At 35.1% G+C, this 21,369-nt stretch overlaps 1 protein-coding gene across 3 annotated transcripts in view; it reads right to left on the bottom strand.

The window, feature by feature from the left end:
• The window catches only part of XIRP2 (xin actin binding repeat containing 2), a 69,547-nt gene extending 62,386 nt beyond the window's left edge, over nt 1-7,161 (bottom strand). For 2 of the 3 annotated variants that reach the window (XM_006180694.3, XM_032479617.1), the window contains exon 1: nt 6,993-7,161. The gene's annotated coding sequence lies outside the window, so the exon portion shown is untranslated. The remainder of the gene's footprint in view (nt 1-6,992) is intronic. The other variant, XM_032479618.1, reaches the window with a different exon arrangement.
• Between the last annotated feature and the right edge of the window lie 14,208 nt (nt 7,162-21,369).

Here is a 21,369-nt window from a genome sequence, read left to right as displayed (position 1 = left end):
ATAGCTTCCTACAACTCCAGAGGGGACAGAAATTTAATTTTAGTTCAAGATAGCATCTCTGAATTGTAAGGATGCCTTTAACAACAAAACAACCTATTAAATCAGGTAGATAATTTTCTCTCTTAAAGAGTTTTTATTTACTGTGGTGTTATTTTGAGAGTTCAGCACCTAGAATAACTTGATACTTTATATTTTTATCTAAGATGACTTGCTACTTTATATTCTAATCTGGCTCTCTGGAAAGAGATGAAGGTTATTATACTATATTAGCACCATATATTAAATAATAATAGCAATGGTAATAATATCAAAAGCTTATATAGTACTTATATGTGCCAGGCACTAGGGTTTTAGTCATTTTACAAATATGAATTTACTTAATCGTTAAAACAACTCTATGGGATAGATTCTGTTAGTGTCTCTATTGTCAGATGAGCAAATAGGTACAGGGATGGGTTAAACATTTTGCCCAAGATCAACCAGCTGGTTGAGTGTAAGAGCCAGAATTCACACCCAGGCAGTCTGGTCTGGTTCCAAAGTCTGTGTTCAACTAATTAGGGTTTACTTGATAGCATTTTCTGGTTTCCCAGTAAAATGTTATGTGAGGTTCCTTTGGAATCTCTTCCGGCCCTAGAAGATGATGCTTTTGTGATTTTGATAAACTGAGGACGCTTCACATATCTTAAGGATAGCAACAGCTCTAGGGTTAAGGAATAAATTACAAAGGTCTTTAATAGAAATGAGATTTTTAAAAAGGAAGGAGAAAGGGAAAGAGAACATAACGCATCATTTTGAAATTTTGAAATCTTTCTAATTTCAAAAATTATTCAAAAAGTTTCTAATTTCAAAATGTAAAGGTGGTATCAATAATGAACTTTTATATATCAACGCTTGGAACTTCTTTTATATAACTATCTATGGGAGAATAATCCTGTAGAAAATTATTATTATTGTTGTTGTTGTTGCTGTTATACAGATGTAACTTGGTGCTTTCTCAATACAAATGTTTACAGAACTGTGTCAGGCTCTTTATACAGTGCTACACAAAAGTTAAAAAGAGGTGTCATTACAGATGATATTGTGGTTATTGGTTGCCATTTGAGGACTACTCATCTTTCTTTGAACATCTAAATGGACTTTGAGAATATGAAAGAAATGGAGAACAACACGGAGGTATAGGTAACACTGTGCTTTACCGAAAATAATGTATACGTATACATATACATTTATGTGTGTGTGTGTGTGTATGAGCATAAGGGAGCACAAATTAAAAGAAATAGTAATGACATAGTCGAGAAGCTGGGGCCAGTTGGGTTGAAATGGTGAATTAAATGAAAAGAGGTGAAAATTGAAGTTTGAGGTAATTTATTGCTTCTATTTAAAGAGTGGACTGTTAGAAACTATAAAGAGTAGTTTTGAGTTGACAATCATAACAGCTGGACAAGATCTTTGGAGGAAGATAAAAAGACTGCAACCTAAATACAAACATATGCTTTCCTTTCAAATTTCATTTCTCTGATATTTTACAGAGTTAAATTTGGGGCTGTTGTCCAGCTCTGGATGATGAATGGATGCTGAATCCTGAAATTATTCTCATTCCAGAATGAGTCAGTGACTGAAGCACACATGTACTAATACAGTTACATTCCTAAAAATAAATGTTTTTGAGTCCTCTGGGACTAAGAGCGCGAGCAGAGTTTCTACTGAAGAAGTCAGGGCTCTAATGAGGTTCTGCTCCCACTCTGAGTGCCCTGGGATGGCACAGAGGACAGAAGGGGCTGGTGGAGCTGCTGGCTGCCACCAGTTGCTCTTCCTGTGGCACCTGTAACTCGAGGCCCTGTGTTCCAGCTGGAAACTGGGCTGGGCTTCACCCTAGTGCTTCACCCTAGTAGCCAAAAGCGGACTTCCACCCTATACAGTACCCAGGGAGAAGAGCTCGGGAATCAACAGAAGCAGAAGCAGTGAATTTTAAACAAAGCTTATAGTTGGAATTGACTACTCTTAAATACTGTGAACAAAATCACTTTTTTTTTTTTAAAGTAGATTGAACCCAGAGCCCTATGCATGCCGAGAATGTACTCTACCACTGAGCTATACCCTCCTAGCCCCCTGACAAACTCACTTTCTTCTTGTCCCTTTCCCAAAACTTTCCAACTTGACAATAAGACCCTTGTGTCCACAATCAAAAATTCTCACTTACAAAACAGATAAAAGGTGATCAGATTCTTCACTGTTTCCCTGGAGCACTTATTTACTAGTTACTCATGAAGTCTAATTACTTGACAAAAAGGCTTAGTGGTTAGATAAGTATAAAGCTGAATTCTTATTATGACAGTACTGACTAAAAACAAACAAGCCAAAAAATCAACAACAGAGATAGTGATAAAGCACCTATGAATTTATAATGCAAATCACTGCGGGAAATGTGACTCTACTCATCAAAATTTAATATACCTAGTTTTTAAAAATGCAGTTACTTTATAATGTGAGATCTGCCTACATTTTATTTCAATGCAGTTAAGTTCCTATGAATTAAATAAAATAATTATTATTTGAATATTATTTTATATTCAGTTCATAGCTGTTAAACTTTACATGAAAAGCATTGAGAACGTGCTTTGAAACCATTTATGATGCTGGACTTCACTTTTAAAATAAATAGTGATATAATTTTTTTTTTAGGTTTTCTATGTTGGTAACTACCAAGTTAATGCATTTAGAAATACACATGCTGATATATTCAGATTTGGGGGAAATATGCTATTGGATCTTTGACAAACAGAAATTTCCCAAAATAAATTCTTTCAGTATTATATTTATTTTGTCATATGTATGCCTGGAGCAGTTTGGCAATTATTTACTTTTGAACAGTCAGACATATCTGAAGTATTTAGCTCACCAGGCAACAGGATATATCCTGCATACAATTAGAAAAATATAGAAAACAAAAGCCTACTTGAAGGTCTGCCAAAAAAGAGCAGTGAAAAATGATGAGTCCAATGACAAGACTGATGGTGCGGAGGGGCGGGGGTAAGGGGAGGAAGAGCTCAGCTTGTACTGAAGATGAGCAAACTTAAATGCTTAGTAGAGTTAAAAAAAGAAACCAATCACCATTTTCTGAGTTTTAGATGAATATGTGAATCAGGTCTCCTTTTCCATAATTTATCTTAATTTTAAGAGAAACATGAAATGCAAAATAAAAAGCAAAAAACCCCAAAAAACCAAAATACAAACCACCCTACTGCTAGGGAAAAGTCTTTATCAAGGTGTACCTCAAAAACTATTCCAAGTCACAGGGTGGAGTGGGGTTGGGGTATGTTCTGGCACAAAGCTTTGCAGAATGACATATAGCACTGAGATGTAAGTCAAGAGAGTCGGTTTCTAGTTCTCTTTGTTTAAATCTTGTAAGAGTGACTAGTTAATGTTCTGTGCCTCAGCTTTCTTATCTAGAACTTAAAAGTGTTAAATCAAACAGACACTGAGGTTCTTTGTGTTATCTATGTAATAAATTCCTTTTATCCTTCGTGACATTTTAAGAAGTACAGCCACTCTACCAGGAATTTGGATTACCTATTGCACTGCTCACTGGCAGATTATTTTCATGCCATCATTCAGGCCAAGTCCCAAGAGTCATTAAATATAGTCACACTGTCATTTGTTGTATCCAAACTGATACAAATAATTCATCGAATTTGCTGATTTTCAACTTTTTTAAAGAAACAAAACCTTTCCTTTTTCTTTGGCTGCCTGGTTGGGATTGTTCTTTGTGCTGTTCCTGATTATATTGTACAAATAGAAAAATATCCATGGTAGTTAAAACTGCAAGAGAAGGATTCCAATGATTAGGGATGTAAGTAGTATGAAATTTTTACTCTGGAGTTTATAGGTAGTATTTCATAGAAGGAGAAGTAACACTGTGGATATATGTGGCATAATAAAAAATAAAATTTGGTCTTTGTCCCTGTTTCCTGAACAGAGCCCCTAAAACCCTGGGAATCTCCTGAGTGATGATGTCTTTGGTACGCAAGCTAACAAGATAACTCCTGGCCTCATGTGTGGGTAAGGGTGTCGGGGGAAGAGACAGCTTCAGGATGGGGGCTAGTCGCCAGAAAAACCAACCAAGGGGTTAGAGAGTTAGAACATTCAGGCCCCCTTCCCACCTCTGAAAAGCAGAGAGGGGTTAGAGATTCAGTCCTATTACCAATGGCCAGTGACCCAGCCAATCATCCTACATAATGAAATCTTGATAAAAATTCTAAACAACAGGATTTAGTGAGCTTCCAGGTTGATGAACATGCTGATGGGTGGTGAGTCCAAGAGAGCTTGCAAGCTCTGTGCCACACACCTCCTTCTTAGTCTATGCATCCTTTCTACTTGTCTGCTCCTGAGTTGTAACCTGGGTTAGCAGCTGAAGGGGAGGCAATCTGTAGGTTCTGCTCTAACTCTGAAAGTTAGTGTGAGAATTGAACTGAACTGCTCTACACACAGTTGGTGTCAGAGAATTGGAGAATTGGTTGGTGTCAGAAAACACCACCCATTTGGTGTCAGGAACAAAACAATACAACATATCAATATCACAAAACAAAATCCAAACAAAACAATACAACATATCAATATCACACAGTCACATAAAGACTATGTACCTATATTGAATACATCAGTTTTCTTAAAAAAAAAAAAGTTATGCTTGAATCAGAAAAGTCTGAAGTTACCCACACTCTGCAAGGGATGAACCTGTAATTTGAATGAGCAAGTATTTGTTTCAGAAGCAGGAAAAAACAAATTGCAAATTAATTAAATTTAAAAGTGTAACTTGAAGGCTTTCAAAAGAGGGGGTGGGAAGCAAATAAAAAGGACAACGGAATGTCAGTTAAGTTCTGTGCCCCACAGATTGTTCAATCAGAAATCTTGGAATTCTACTGCCAGTCACTTATTAGGTGTCTGCCCTGGTCTATAAATTACTGAAACCAGACATGACTCCTCGCTAACAGACAAGTCTTACAAAACTCTCTTACGGCCCACAGTTGTGTGTGTGCATGAGAGAGAGAGAGAGAGCGCAGGAGAGACAAGAGACGAAACCTCAGCTCCCAGTACCAGGGTCACCAAGGGAGTCCAACCCCAAACTGCCTCATCATAAGTAACATTCTACCAAACGAATAGAAATACTGATGTGCAGAAGTTTTTCAATTGTGGTAAATGTGAGAGGCAGAATACTGGAAACGACTGAATAGTAGACAGCTATGAATGGTAAACAGTAGTGAATTAATTAACAATAGTGAATTAATTATCTAGGAACTTTGTGTGCTTTTAAACCAAAAGTAAACTTGAGGAAAGACACCCAACCCTTTCTTCTTCTGTAATCACAGAAGACCTGACGTCCAACTGACATTTTTACATGAACATTTTCACATGAACATTTTCTGAAGCCCTCTGTGATTATTTAATAATGTATATTTTTATTTTTCAGGTAGTTGAGGGAAGTTATACCTTTAAGATGTCCAACACTGCATGCAGAAATATTTACTCCAAACTCCAGTCTACATTTTCCCCAAATGGCTGGCGCTTTGCCACATTGAAGACATCCGAAATGCCGACTGACTTTTAAAAATGGATCTTTAAAAATAAAAGGGTCGGGGAGGGTATAGCTCAGTGGTTGAGTGCATGCTTAGCATGCATGAGGTCCTGGGTTCAATCTCTAGTACCTCCATTAATAAAATAAATAAAAATAAACCTTATTACCTCCTTCCTAAAATGAAAAATAAATAAGTAAATAAATTAAAAAAAAATGGAGCTAGTCGTTTGTTTACATATTAATAGCCAAAAGGTAACGTATTCAAAGATTAGGCAGAGTAGTAGAGAAATATTTAAGCATAGAATTCAAGACTTTCTCATTTCTGATTCAATATTTTTGCCACTCAATGGTAATACCTTCTAAAGCTCAGAACAGGTGCTCTTTTATATTAAAATTCACAGCTCTGAATGTAGCTGAGGTAAATATTTTACTTTCCTTTGGCACCCAGCACATAAAATTTTAAAATAATTCAAATAACCTCCAGCTCGTCAGTGACCAAATAGAGCGCTGGTAAAAATAAAATATCTTTCAGTTCAGCACCAGCTGGCTAAATTTAAACCCTGTATTATGTAATCTTAAAGTGTCCTTGCTTTTAGTTGGTGTCTTAAGAGATTCTGTTACACTATCTCTCCCAAATCACTTCAGTCACTAATATCTAAACATTTAAGGCACAACAGGACCAAATTAAGGTGTTCACGGGCAACTGAAGACAGAAAAAATTCATTTGAAACAGTATATAGGGCATGCGATTTTTGAAGTAAAATCTCAGTCTTCTCTCTTTAAGTTTAGAGTTACTATAATTAGGGCTGGCAGATTCAACTGACAGTCCTTTTCTTGATTCTGCAAAACATGTAAGAACCTGATTCTTTAATCCTTACTCCAGTAATACTCCCAGAGGAGAGGAGACAGTGGCTAGGGCAAGAAGCACAAAATCAAACTAAGGCTGGAGAAAGAATACATTTCACACATTTCTCTGAGCAAGCTGCAACAGTTGAAAATATTTTAAACTCTTTCTTTCCCTCAGCAGATTTTAAGAAATATAGCTTAGGGTTTTAAACATACTCACTGTATACATGATCAATTTATGCTCATAGAAGATACACTAAATTTTTTTATTTTCCATTTTAGCTATAAATTGAAGTATAATTTTTCACTCATGACTGTTTATCAAGTTTGGCTCATTATTCTTCAATCCTAAACATGAAAAACGCTAACTATTCTGGAAAGAGACTAATAAATGAAGCCCTAAGTTTACTAATATGAAGTCATGCTAAATATTGTCATAAAACAAAAACTGACTGAACATTTGCCTTGATAACAAATACAATTTGACCTATGGTCTTCACTGATCTTAAGCAAGGAACAAGAACATATTACAACTCTGGAAGCAGACACTTATCAGTGACTACATAACACATACCTTTTGTAATATTTAGAATTAACCCCAAGTTCGTGGAAATGTCATATATCTTTACAGGTCTTCACAGAGAAGTTTCCTCCCTTGTTTCCTGTACAGCGAATTTCCCAGTCCCCTGAAAGCAATGGGTGGAGTGGAGGCCAGCTCCACTGAAGGGTCTATCAAGCAAGTAGATGGGACGGCTGAATTTATTTTAGCCCTGTGTCTAAAGGATGCAACTATCTATTTTTAGGAACTGAGCTCTGTATAGGTGGGGCCTGAGTCAACTACTCTTTTCAGAAGTGTGTCTCTGAGGACACTCAGCCTCCTTGTGCCCTCTGTAATGTATGCACGGCACAACACATGTGCAGTCAATCAAACTCCCTTCCGCAGCCACAACCAGTAAGCCAACTCTCAACTTCTCAACAAAGCCTAAAAAATAACCAGCACCGATGAGGAAAAGGAAGTATAAAAGCCCTTGACTTCCTTGCATTTGTTTTAATAATGTCACTCTTTTAAGAGTCAATGATATGAAAATAAAGCACACAGAAAATGTTCCAATTTATTCTCGTGGAATTTGGGTTCTCAGGAAGCGGAATCATTCCTTTTATTTACAAAACATTCTCAGGCATGGAAATTATTAGTTTGCTTTTTGAGGCTTCACATATAAAGCAAAGCACTATTATGATATTTATATAAGTAAAGAAAGTACTCTTTTGATTAAAACAGTGAGGGAGGAAGGAGTGACAGGCATTCTAGAGAAAATGAAGGGCACACCTACCATAGGATGCCTGCCTATTAGTATTAGTTTAAAACCACTTGGCGGGAGGAACAGCTGGCAAGGGCAAGGAGTCACCTCACATACTCCTGAGAGAATCACATTAAGTGTCCTTTGCTGCCACCCTACTTACTCAGCATACTCTGCCGAACTGACCCGGAAGGAAGCAGGAGAACTCCCCTAGAACTGCCACTTAGCTCCATAATGTCAACATCTAGTACATTCTATGTAAATACGAAGTAACTAGCCTACCCTGTCTTTCCCTTCTTCTATTATTTTCCGAGTGTGGAGTTAAGTGTGCATATGAATGGCCTCACAGCAAGCTGGAAAATAGGAAGAGAAAATTACCCTTTGACTTAAGGAAAGCACCTGACTTACATACTGTTTATTTCATACAAATGTTACAAATAAGCTGTTTATCATACTATTTACTAATGAAGACCAGAATAGACATTTTTTTCCATATACAATATTGATTCCTGTTAAAAGTTAGGAAGTGATAATCCCGCTGATTGACTCGAAGAAGATCTTCTAAAATGGTGTTCTTGTATACTCCACAAGATATTTCAGAGCCAAGAGCCAATATAGTCTAAGTATTTTAGAATTGTGCTGTCCAGTGTGGTAGCTACTAGACACATTTGACCATTTACATTTAAATGATTGAAACTGAATAAAATTAAAAGTTCAGTTCCTCAGTGGCACTAGTCACATTTCAAGTACTCAACTTCTACACGTGGCTAGTAGCTATGCATCTGATAGGGCGGTGATGGAACGTTTCCGTTATTGCAGAAAACTCTATAGACCAATGCTGATTTGGAGCATAGGATTTTCAACACAGCTTTGACACTAACGAAACTCTGTGACCTGGCAAATTTCATACGTTGTCCTATGCTTCACTTTAAGTATCTACAACTAAATAGGACTAAGTTTACCTACCTACTTTAAACGGTGGTTGTGAAGATTAAATAGCATATATATAGAATACTCATTACAGTCTAAATCTGGGACAAAATATCTGAAAATTATTATTTTGCCTTACTACATGCTTAAGAAAATGGCACTAGATGTAAAATCACAAGAGTTCAATTCAGATTATGAGGAGATTGATCCTACGATGTAAATGTAGTCAATTTTACTCTTATATTTGCGTATAGATACTAATGATGCTTATGGTGGTTTTAGTCTTTCAAAATATTGTTAATTACTCAAAGATATGACTTGTGGCTTCTTCATTTTCTCTCCTTATCCAAAACTACCCACTTTCTCATTCCATTGTAGTGACAGGTTTCTTCACTTGTTTCTCTTAAGTTTCACTCAAGATAACCTTCAAATTTTCTGGTTTTGACCTTTCAGGAAAGAAGTATATTTGATTTAAATACATATACATAGATAAGATTTTTTTTCATATTTTTCTCATTATAAATATTCTAATGTTTATAATCATCCCAAAACTCAACAGTTATACATTATTAAAAGAAAAAAATAATGGATAGGAAACAAATCCTTGTTGAAACATTTTATCATAGTTGGTAGTGGATTAAGAGCAATAAATGTTAGATCTAATTGTAGCATGCATAAATTAACCTAAGATGAAGCAAAAATTTTCAGTCATGGAGTTAATTAGCCATCATACAATTTGGTTTATTCATTTTAGTCACAAAGACAGTGAAAATATCAGCACCTAGATTCTTACCATTTGTTATTTCAGCTGTTTCAGACACTGATCTTCATTCTCCATTTAATAGCAATCTAACTAATTACTATGAAATTACTCTGAAAGCAAGATGGATGGATGGGTGGATAGAAGGATGGAAGAACAGGGTAGATGGATGACAGCTAGACAGACAGGTAGAAAGAGCCATAAGATTATTCCTTGTATCAAAAATTGTAGAAAGTTTAAGTGGAAAATTCTGTTCCCTATCGAATTCATAAACGTGCTTTAAATTAGCTTCACAGTGCCTAGATACCTCTACCTATTAAAACCTGTGTTGCACTCAACTAGAACACACATAAGACTGCAGCTTTTAGTGAGATGGAGTAATTAGCATCAGACCAATGCTCCCACTGAGAACAATTAGAAAAGCTGAATCAATTACAAAAATAATGTATGTAAGGCATCAAGGATCAGCCAAACAATAAGGACCAGAAGGTGTACAATTCAAGAAATGCAAGAACGTTTTATGTGAGCTAAGGATCTGAAGCTGTCCCTAGAGGTTATTTTTCAATTCTGGATGCAGAGAGAGGCTGGAAATCCAGGCTCAACCCAGGAAGAGCACTGCTGCTTGGGGACAAAAGAAAGCAAAACTTTTGGCAGTTACATGGGACTGGAGTAACAGAATTGAAGAGTAGTTGGACCTCAAATTCAGTTTTCTCCCCAAGATATTTGCTAAGTTTCAAAATTTCACAGGATGGCAGGCTACAGTCATAAGCCCAAACACAGAAAAATAAAGTGGAATAGCCCACATTTTCATCTACTTGGGAGACAAAGATCTACTAGGAGGACGTGTAACGACTGAAAGTCCTCAGAGGAAAGGGAAATTGACTGAAATAATCTGCAATAACTGCTTTGTCCCTGGAGGTACTTGATAGTGTGGACTTAGCTAGAGGCTGATTGAGGATCCTGTCTTGGCCTCTAGAAGATGGGAGACAGATGAAACAGCAAAGATTTGGAGACTTGATCAGGCTTGGGGTGATAAAATCAGTGACTTGTGTAGACCCAGACATAGCCAGTCTCCCCCTCAAGACAGCTGCCAAATTCTGAAGCTTCACAAAATGTGAGGCTACATATCTAGGCTAAAGACCTCTGAAAAGTAGAGCAGACATAGGATCTGACAGATTCTCAATAAAACCCTAAATTAAAGTGGTCAGCCTCTCTCCTTGCTCCACTCTGTCTGTCTAGCAGAGGAAAGGCTGAACCTCTCTGATGGAAGTATATCATCTGGAGATTTTTACCTTGGCTTTTGAAAACACACAATGCTTGACTTACAATTGAAAAAAAAAATATTAGGTACGTGAAGAGGCAGAACATTGTCACTAGCAATCAAGAGAGAAAAAAAAAAAGAGAAGAAAAGCAGATGTAGATGTTTGAATTAGCAGATAAGGACTTTATAATAATCATGATGTATATGTTAAAGGAAATATAGGAAATAACATAGAAAGCATATAAAAGATGGAGAATTTCACAATAAAATTAAAATCACAAAATAATAATGAAATGGGCAGTCCAGTATTGAAACATATAATATCAGAAATTGAGAACTCAAGGGATAGTTCAACAGCAGACTGGAGACAGCAAAAGACAAGATTAGTACTCTGGAAGACAGATGAATACAAAATAAAAAGCTTTGGTTTGGATATTTTACATTGAATATAAAAAATGTTCACAGGATTTTCTGTAGCAATATAACATTGTTGAGCCATATAGCTACAGTCCATTAAAGTAAAGTCTTTTTTGCATATGTTACTGACAAGCTATATCTATATTCTCTTGTATTTGTTTAGTTTATGCCTAAGTGAATGGCAATAGTACCATCCCATTATTCCAGCTTGCTTCTGCCATTGAGCATAGTGGTTCCCTCCACAAGTTGCAGTCTATGTCTTATCTAAGTCAATGATACAGAATATTTAACAGAACAGAGCCACTAACATATATAAAGTCATACTCCTGCTACAGACCTCCTTCTGAGGGGAAAATAATGTATGAGTTTAGGTCCACTTATGTATCTACATTTCTTGATAACTTGAAAAAAATGTATCCGATTAGAGGATTTCAAAATTCTACGTGCTTTTTACTAGGTCATCAGTAATTTTGAATTTATTCCCTTTTCTACTTTTGCTGGTAACATTTGGTGGTGGAAGCCTATTTTCCTTGACATAAAGGATAGACACCATTTAGGATTTCATTTGGTTTATTTTTTTCTTGTTCATTAATATTAAAACTTTCTAAGAAACACAGTGAATCTTTCTTCTTCCTCTAATTTTCCCTTAATAATAAATCTATACTTTATTAAAGAATCGTGCAAAGGTGATTTATATTTATTTTCTTTTATTCTCACAGCAACTCTAAGACTTTGGTGTTATCACCATTTCATAGAAGGAAATTGATGATGAGTGAAGTTAAGTAACTTCTCCAAAGACAAGAGTTGAGATCAAAATCAAAAATGATGAGTGAAGTTAAGTAACTTCTCCAAAGACAAAAATCAGCATAAGTGGGAACTGGACTCAATTCTGTGGATTTCATGTGTTCAGATTATTTGGGATATATTATTTATCCTGACCTTAATCTAAAAATTCTATCAAATCACTGTTACGTATGATGGATGATGTACTTTGAGAGGGAGTACCTCTTTCCTACGTTAATAAATTCTGTGGTTAAGGCACAGTGCAGGCAGGCCTGAAAAAGAAGTAGGCTCTGGCAAGGCCCTTTTGCGCACAGCAGCCAAGTGAACTATCAGTAGACACTCCAGAGACAAGAAGAGTAGATGAGTGGGGGCTTTAAAGCTGGGACAACTATACTTCACTCACCTGATATATAATCCTTGGACCTATGGGGCCAGTCTAAGATTCTGAGAATTAAAGAGCTTGAATATATAAATTATCAAATTCTACATTATTATCTAGTTGAGTACTAGTCCACCAATTAGGGTTTAACAATCTGCTTTGAACTATTGGTGGCATGACCCATACAGTCGTCATGCAAGCAAGATTAGGGTATTAGTAACTAAACTGTAGCTGGATTTAATTAACTGTAATTTTCATCTGCTCAAGTTTAATTCCATTAAAATTACGCCATGATACTAAGGAAGCATGAATAAGGCCTTAAGGCATATATGACTCACATTTAAATTTTATCTCATAGTCTTATGAAGGATGATCATGTAATTTATCATGCAAAACAAAATGCTTTGGAGAGTGAAAGGAACACTATTAATAATTATGTTAACACAACAGTACAATCTGAAACAGTCCAGGGCAAACAGGGATGTGGAATCACCTGACCATTAAGCCAAAGGTAGACCCTCTTGATTCACCATGCAGTCCACATGCAGGGAGATTTCTAGTGCCCCGGCTCCCAATATAAAAAATAAAAAGAAAAAAGTTCTTTACTAGTTACTTCAGTGTGTGACTCATCCCTACCTTTGAAATATCACTTGGATTAAACATGTTCTTTATAGCAAACACTGGAATGAATTAAAGAACTCTAGGGAATCTATGAGATTTGATCCAGAAAGGAAAAGCAGCACAAAATAGCATAGATTGCTAATAATGAGAGAGAGTATTAATGTGATTTTATGTCTGTGTAAGAGAGAAGAAGAAGAACACAAAGAAGAAAATGAGGAAGAGACAAGGAGGAGGAAGAGGAAGAGGAGAAAATAAGCTGAAGTCTGTACAGAATTTCCAGTAGTGGTTATCACTGAGAGCTACAAACATGAATCACAGTTTGGATGATACATTGCATAGAGAACCCTCTGAATCAGAAGGGGACACATAATTTTCCCAAATAAGAGGGAGAGACTTAGACTCACTCCATAGTCTCATGTTAGTATGACCAAAATTTGGTGATCTTCCTTCAATACTATGTGCAGTACCTTCTGGACCAAACCCAAGCTATAGTCCTGACCCCTTTCAGTATCCATCAGTCCATGCACCACATCTTTCAGAACAGAAGGGAGAAGATGGAATGGGTCGTTAGGTTCCTAAGGAAGCACTTTAGAGAATAGATGGTGGAACTTTGTATAATTTTCATGCTTTGCACCATACAAAAGCAAGATTACACATTTTATGTGACAATTCTAAGTTAATATTGCAAAGTGTGGGGTAGAAGTTTCAACCCCTATTCAGCAAATTTGGATAGGACCAAAAATTAAAGATTTTAGACGTGGTTCAAAGGGAAAAAGGGAAAATTATGGGAGCCAAGTGTTCAGTGATGGCAGAATAAGAAAAATTCACCCACCCTATCTGAAGGAAATGCTAAGCTTAAATCATTCTCAACACAATGCAAATAAAGTAAATAAGTCAATATGTCATAAAGAGGCACTGCTGGGAGGAAGGAAAGGGGCATTGACTTGATGAGGCCAAGAGACACCATAGCTTTTAAAATCAATTTATTTTGAAATAGCTGAACATTTACACTTACGTTCTTAATGTGTTCAAAAAGATTCAGGAGGAGAAACCTCTACATAACCATAATAGGTGTTATTTAGGAGAGAATAGAATTAAGTGAAAAAATGGAAAATGCAACAGCTAAAATAAGCTGCAAGAAAATGTAAAATTCAATAGAAAAATTAAAAAAGCATTTGAGATAGTAGAGAGCACATATAAAAAAAATTAATTCAATCAGTGAAGCAAGGAAAGATTTGAGAAATTTTTCCATAATGCAGGAGAAAAATCAAAGAGATGAAAATGACCTAGATAATGATGGATATGAAGGATAGAGATGTGATCAAAGAAACATAACTGTTTCAGAGGAAGAAAGAGAAAAATAGCAAGGACATAAATAATTAAATTTAAAAGAAAAGAAAAAGTTTTCAAGCTGAAGAAAGATCTGAGAGGACAAAACCAAAGGCTCATCAAGACACCTGGATATGCCCTTATAAATTTTTGAATTTTAAAGATTAAAAAAATAATGAATAAGGAAAAAGACAAGCTGGTTGCTCAGAGTTCCTCACTAAGATGTAATGTACTATGCTAGAGTGGAATGAGGTGTTTTGCTTTTGTTTGTTTTTACCATAGACATAGATTTAAATGAAGAATTCTCTTTTTTTATGTATGAGGTACATAGAGACATATTTTTCAACATATAAAAAAATTTCTCAGGTAAAGAAAATGGTTAATATATCCTCAACAGGGAAGCAAATAAAATGTATCTGCAAGCCTACAAAAAATGATTCAAAATTAAGAATAAAAGAATGAGTAATTTATTGCATAAAAGACATTATTTGAATTAAAACCAAACAAATATTGTATATACAGTTATAAAATTGAATGTAAATGCGAAAAAACTTCGAAAAACTGCATATGGAAAATAACACATTTTTACCATTCATGATATTTATCTTAATAATCATTCAGGGCTCTACTCACAGATTAAAATAAATTCTGTGACATTAAATGTCAAGAGTAGAGAAAAGCAGGGGAAATAAAATCAAGTTTGTGTTTTTTTGAAGTTTGATGAATTTATTCAATCACTCACTCATGCACTCTTTCATTGAATGTTTGTCATCAAATATTTATGGGAGCACCTCTATATCAAGTGCTGTGCTAGGTACAGTGTTTATAGAATGAAAAAAAAATACTGTATAAAGTGGATAAGTTTATGAAGGGGAAGAAATCAGTGGCACGAAAAGGAAAACCCTTTAATTTGAGCGATCAAGATAAGCACCTTAAGGTGTTGACTAAATTTTAAATTTCATCAGAAAAATAAATACAAAAAGAAAAAAAGTGAGGTAAAGAACTCAGTAAACTAATATGGCACACTAGTGCCTCCAAAATTACAATTTACAAAGCTACATTAATTCAAATGCAGTGAAATTATTATTGAAATCAACATTCCCCTTAGTGGAATAAAAATAGCCATTCTGAATCAAACAACAGTGCTTAGTAAATGTAACAAAATGGAATTAGCTTTCTAGAGTATGGAAACTCAACTAAATAATTGGAAAAAAAAATATTTCAAAGGCTCACCTTATACTTTACTCCAAATTATATTCCAAGCTAATAAAATACATGTCTAAATGCAATAAATAACCATAAGAAATAGAGGCATGTATTTTTTTTTCAAAGTCATATATAGTCAGCATTTCACATAGTACAAGAGAGTAGGCATAAAATAAAACCTTTCTCCTAGCCCAGACATTCAGACCTTTTTCATATGGGCAACAGACTGATGTGAAAATTTTCATGTATCCTGAAATGTTCCCTGTATATAAAAGGACACATATATGAGTGGTAATATATGTATAAAACACAGTTTTATTTTTTATACAAATGGGAGGATTATATACCCAATGGTCCACATTTGCTTTATTTTTTAGTGAACAATGATGCAAATCTATTTCCATCTCCAAAGCAAATAAAGTAAATCATAATTGTAGATAAAAAAATTTTTAAGTAACTTATCATTCCAGTAACTGAAGAAACATACTTGACAACATTCAATACCTATTAATGATTGAAAACTTTCAACAAATTAAGAATGAAAAGAAACTTCCTAAATTTCATAAACAGCATGTACGTAGAATCCTATAGCCAGCATCACACTTAATGATATGAGTATGTCTCCTCTCATCCCTTCCACTCAGCATCACAGTAGACTGCCTTGCCAGTGTAATATGGCATGAAAAAGAAATATGAAACATAACTATTAGGAAGGAAGAAGTACAACTATCATTATTTAGATAGCATTACTATATATTTAAAAATCTTCAAGGTAGTAAGGCCATTTTAACAATATTAATTCTTCTAATCCAACAGCATGAGATATCTTTCCATTTCTTTATATCATTCTCAATTTCCTTTATCAGTGTTTTATAGTTTTCAGCATATAAGTCTTTCATCTCCTTGGTCAGGTTTATTCCTAAGTATTTTTTGATGCAATTTTAAAGGGATTGTTTTTTCACTTTCCTTTTCCGATATTTCATTGTTAGTGTAAAGAAATGCAACAGATTTCTGTATGTTAATCTAGTATCCTGCTACCTTGCTGCTCTTGGATTGGAAGAATTAATATTGTTAAAATGGCCATACTACCCAAAGAAATCTACAGATTTAATGTGATCCCTATCAAATTATCCAGGACATTTTTCACAGAACTAGAACAAACACTCCTAAAATTTATATGGAATCACAAAAGAGCCAGAATTGCCAAAGCAATACAAAGAAAAAGAACAAAGCTAGAGGCATAACCCTCCTAGGCTTCAGACAATACTGCAAAGCAACAGTAATCAAAAACATGTGGCATTGGCACAAAAACAGACATATGGATCAATGGAACAGAATAGAGAGCCCAGAAATAACCCACACACCTATGGTCAATCAATCTTCAACAAAGGAGGTAAGAATATACAATGGAGAAAAGACAGTCTCTTCAGCAAGTGGTATTGGGAAAGCCTGACAACCGCTTGTAAATGAATGAATTTAGAACACTCCTTCACACCATACACAAAAATAAACTTAAAATGGCTTAAAGACTTAAACATAAGACAGGACATCATAAATCTCCTAGAAAGGAACATAGGCAAAACATTCTCTGACATAAATCATACAAATGTTTTCCTAGATGAGTCTTCCAAGGCAATAGAAATAAAAGCAAAAATAAACAAATGGGACCTAATCAAACTTACAAGCTTTCGCAAAGCAAAGGAAACCATAAATAAAGTGAAAAGACAACCTATGGAATGGGAGAAAATATTTGCAAATGATGTGACTGACAAGAGCTTAATTTCCAGAATATACAAACAGCTGATAAAACTCAATAATAAAAATCAAACAACCCAATCAAAAAATGGGCAGAAGACCTAAACAAACATTTCTCCAGTGAACAGATGGGCAATCGAAAAAATGAAAAAATGCTAAATATTGCTAATAATCAGATAAATGCAAATAAAAACTAGAATGAGGTATCACCTCACACCAGTCAGAATGGCCATCATTAAAAAGTTCACAAACAATAAATGCTGGAGAGGGTGTGGAGAAAATGGACTCCTACACTGTTGGTGGGAATGTAAATTGGTGCAGCCACTATGGAAAATTGTATGCAGATGACTTACAAAGCTGAAAATAAAGTTACCATATGATCTAGCAATCCCACTCCTGGGCATATATCCAGAGGGATCTCTAATTTGAAAATATACATGCACCCCAATGTTCATAGCAGCACTATATACAACAGACAAGAAATTAAGCAACCTAAATGTCCATCGACAGATGATTGGATATAGACGTGGGGGTGTGTGTGTTTGTGTGCATAAAAAATGGAATATATATGGATATATGGAGTGTGTGTATGTATGTGCATATATATATAATATATACTATATATATATAAAATGGAATACTACTCACCCATAAAATGAATAAAATACTGCCACTTGCAGCAACATGGATGGACCTAGAGATTATCATACTAAGTGAAGTAAATCAGACAGAAAGGTAAATATTATATGATATCACTTATATGCAAAATCTAAAATATGATACAAATGAACTTATTTACAAAACAGAAACAGACTCACAGATATAGAAATTGTATGGTTACCAAAGGGGGTTGGAGGAGGGATAAATTAGAAGTTTGGGATTAGCAGACACAAACAATATATATAGAATAGAAAAACAACAAGGTCCTACTGCATAGCACAGAGAACTACATTCAGTATCTTGTAATAATCTATAATGAAAAAGCATATTGAAAAGAATATATATGTATAACTGAATCAGTACGCTGTACGCCAGGAACTAACACAACATTGTAAACTATACTTCAATTGAAAAAAACAAAAAAACAAAAACAAAAACAAAAACAAAAAGTTAAAAAACCCTTCAAAAATTACTATAACACAATCAAATACCACCAGACATCTAGTAGAATGTGGAATACCACTACACAGCTAGTAGACCACCAGTTCCCAAAATGTATATTTCCATATGCTTATTTACATGTACCTCCATTGAGAAAATAGCTAGGAGGAAACACTTGTTTCACTGTGGGTAGGAATATCAGTAATTTTTATTTTTTAAATTTGCTCTGTCTATATCTCCCAATGGAAAATTACATATTTACAACAAGGACAAAACTATAAACTCCATTAAAAATTTTTTTCATGTAAGAAATATGCTGTCATTTTCCACTGGACAATATACATCTATAAGTGGAAGAATTTTTTGTAGCCAGATATATTTTATGTCTTATTTTCTGTTGCCTATATACATTAGAAACTAGTTTGCTTGTAAAATTATTTATAAATAATCTCTTCCCCCTCCAAACATGCACATATCATTCTACTGTTTTCTAGCATTGCAGAGGTTGAAGAAAAACTCGGTAAAGCTTGACTTTTGTTGCTTTGTATACAGCTGATTTTCTTCCCAGGACACTTAAGGACTTTTATTCTTTATCCTAGATATTTAAGATTTTTTTAATGGAAGAAGGAACTCAAAAATACATGATAATAACAATAGTGGTCTACAAATGAGCATTATGTATGTGCCACTTACATGCCACACACATTGCAGATATCCAATATAATCTTCAATAAGAAACATATAAAATAAGTTCTGGGTTTTGTTTTTGTTTGTTTTTAAATGAAGAAACAGAGATACAGAGAGGTTAAATATTTTTCCCAACATGTTTTCCCGAAATTCTAACCGTCAAAAATTGGATCCAAACAGTTTGGTGCCAAATCCAATGCATTCAATCACCAGGTTGTAAGTTTTACTCTTCATCATAATGGGCAAAATATTTAATCTCAAAATTATTTATCTTAGAAACAATTAAGTGAAATACAGTTTTAAATGACTTCATCCATGCTATAAGAATAAAATATGTATCTCCATGGTGAGTTGTGACAAATATGATATAATTCATCTAAATGTTCTTGGTATACCAATGTGTCATTTATCATTTTATTCTTCTAAGCTCCAAATCTACCCTCTGTGGCTCTGCTTGCGATAGTAGAACATTTCTGCTTTGCCAGCTGGCAAGATGCTAAGCTTCATCAGTAGAGGACCCTGGAGGGATCCTGGAAGAGAAATAGTCCTTGGTTTCTGTGCATCCTCTCTCCTGGCAGGCTCCTGTGATGCTCTGTGGCCAGCAGCATGTGGCATCTCTCCATGGTACCTTCCTCAGCATCCCAGAAGGTGATTTCCCAGTCAGCTTCCCAATGCAGCCCCTCAGTGGGACACAGTAGTGCTCTCTCCAGTGACGTCTGGATTCCAGCCTTAGAAGGCAGGGAACTATTTCCATATTTGTTTCTTCCTGGTGCTCTGTGTTATCCCTAGAGGTCGTAGCTGCTCTCTGTATGGGCTATTTCTGTATTACTTACAGTTTCTTTAATCCTTTGTATCCAGCCCCGAGTGGCTCTTATCTCCTGTTATATAGTTAATGAGTCCTTGTTTTAAACTTTCCCAGTTGAAATTACTGTATGTTTCTTGTCTCCTGATTGAAATCTTACTGAAAGAAACTGTACTGTACGATAAAAAATAAATGGCTATTTTTGTGGTTGACTCATATGTATTTGTAGTTATCTCTGAATCTCCCAGCCTTAAAATTTCCCAATTTCAATAATCTCATCTATATGCTGAGAATAATAACACCCACCTCAAAAGTGAAGAAGTAGATGACACAACTGTTTGTAAAAATGCCTTACATATTGTGAAAGCACAATAGAGACAGAAGTTATTATTACCGCATGGTAAACTCTGCAAGGGCAGGGCCATTTCTGTCCTGCTGTTCCTGGATACCCAGTGCCCTTCACAAGGCTTTGTACACTGGGGTACTCCGTAAATTTTGGTTTGGTGAACAGATGCATGAACACATCTCTATTACTCCACTTCATGTTTGAGTCCATTTGAACTGAATTTCAAAAACGTCAGATAAATAAACCTAGTGCTTTCAACTTTGCAAAAGGTAAATATTATACAATAAAAATATACTTAATATCCTTCAACTGCATCTCAGAATCTTCTAGAATTTTGCGTTAAACACATTTGTCATTACAAATGAGACAGAAAATATGGTGAAAACTATACAGTCTCAGAGGCTAAAACTGTGGTTCACTGCTTAACTGGTGGTTTTCAGGTGCATCTTGTCAGGATATTGGCTCTTTGTAATCTGATAAGACACACATAATTGACTAAGGTTCTTCTTTTGTTATCTTTAAGCAAATTCTAGAGTCTGATGGCAAACTGTTTATGTTACATTTCAGCATAACTCGAACACTGTTTAAGGCGTTTATTACATGGATAAGTAACTTCACATTTTATACCCTTTATTTTCAGGGAGAAGAGAAACAACTTCCATAGATTTTTTTTTTCACTCTTAATAGTCTCTCCTACAATATTTTCACCAGAAAGTCTAGACAGATATCAAGCTAAAATATGTCATGATGGCCAAGATGAAGCTGTACAATTTTTTCTTCTTGCATTCGGACCTGGGTTTGTATCCGCATACACAGTTTGTTCCTCCTATTGCAACAATTTTCATAATGATCTCCAGCAGCCTCGTGAGAGAAGTTCATTTTTTTAAGAGCATGGAACTAATAACATTTCACAAGCTGCTTTGATTGTAGGGGGGAAATGTAAGGGAAGGATTGTGAATTCCTAGTACTTCTAAAACTAATGAAAAATCAGTTATTTTTAGTAGATTGCCCTCTGTGTGTGTGTGTGTGTGTAGTTTTTCTAAAAAAATGGAGACAAAGGATCGTCTCTGAGCTATTTTACTTGTATATGTATACAGTATAATATATGTGTAAGCTTCTTTCCTTTGCTTCATATAAATGAAGAACAATATCTGTATAAAGTAGATCCTGACTTTGTGACATAGGAATATTCCATTGAACATACTAGGATCAAATGTTATCCCAAGCAAGGATGAAGAATTAAGTCAAAAGAACATTCAAAACTTCCATCTGTTTT

Source organism: Camelus ferus, chromosome 5 (genome assembly GCF_009834535.1).
Source record: "Camelus ferus isolate YT-003-E chromosome 5, BCGSAC_Cfer_1.0, whole genome shotgun sequence".
NCBI classification, from domain to species: Eukaryota; Metazoa; Chordata; class Mammalia; order Artiodactyla; family Camelidae; genus Camelus; species Camelus ferus.
The sequence above is the reverse complement of the archived record's forward strand: the minus strand, read 5'-3'. Positions and strand labels throughout refer to the sequence as shown.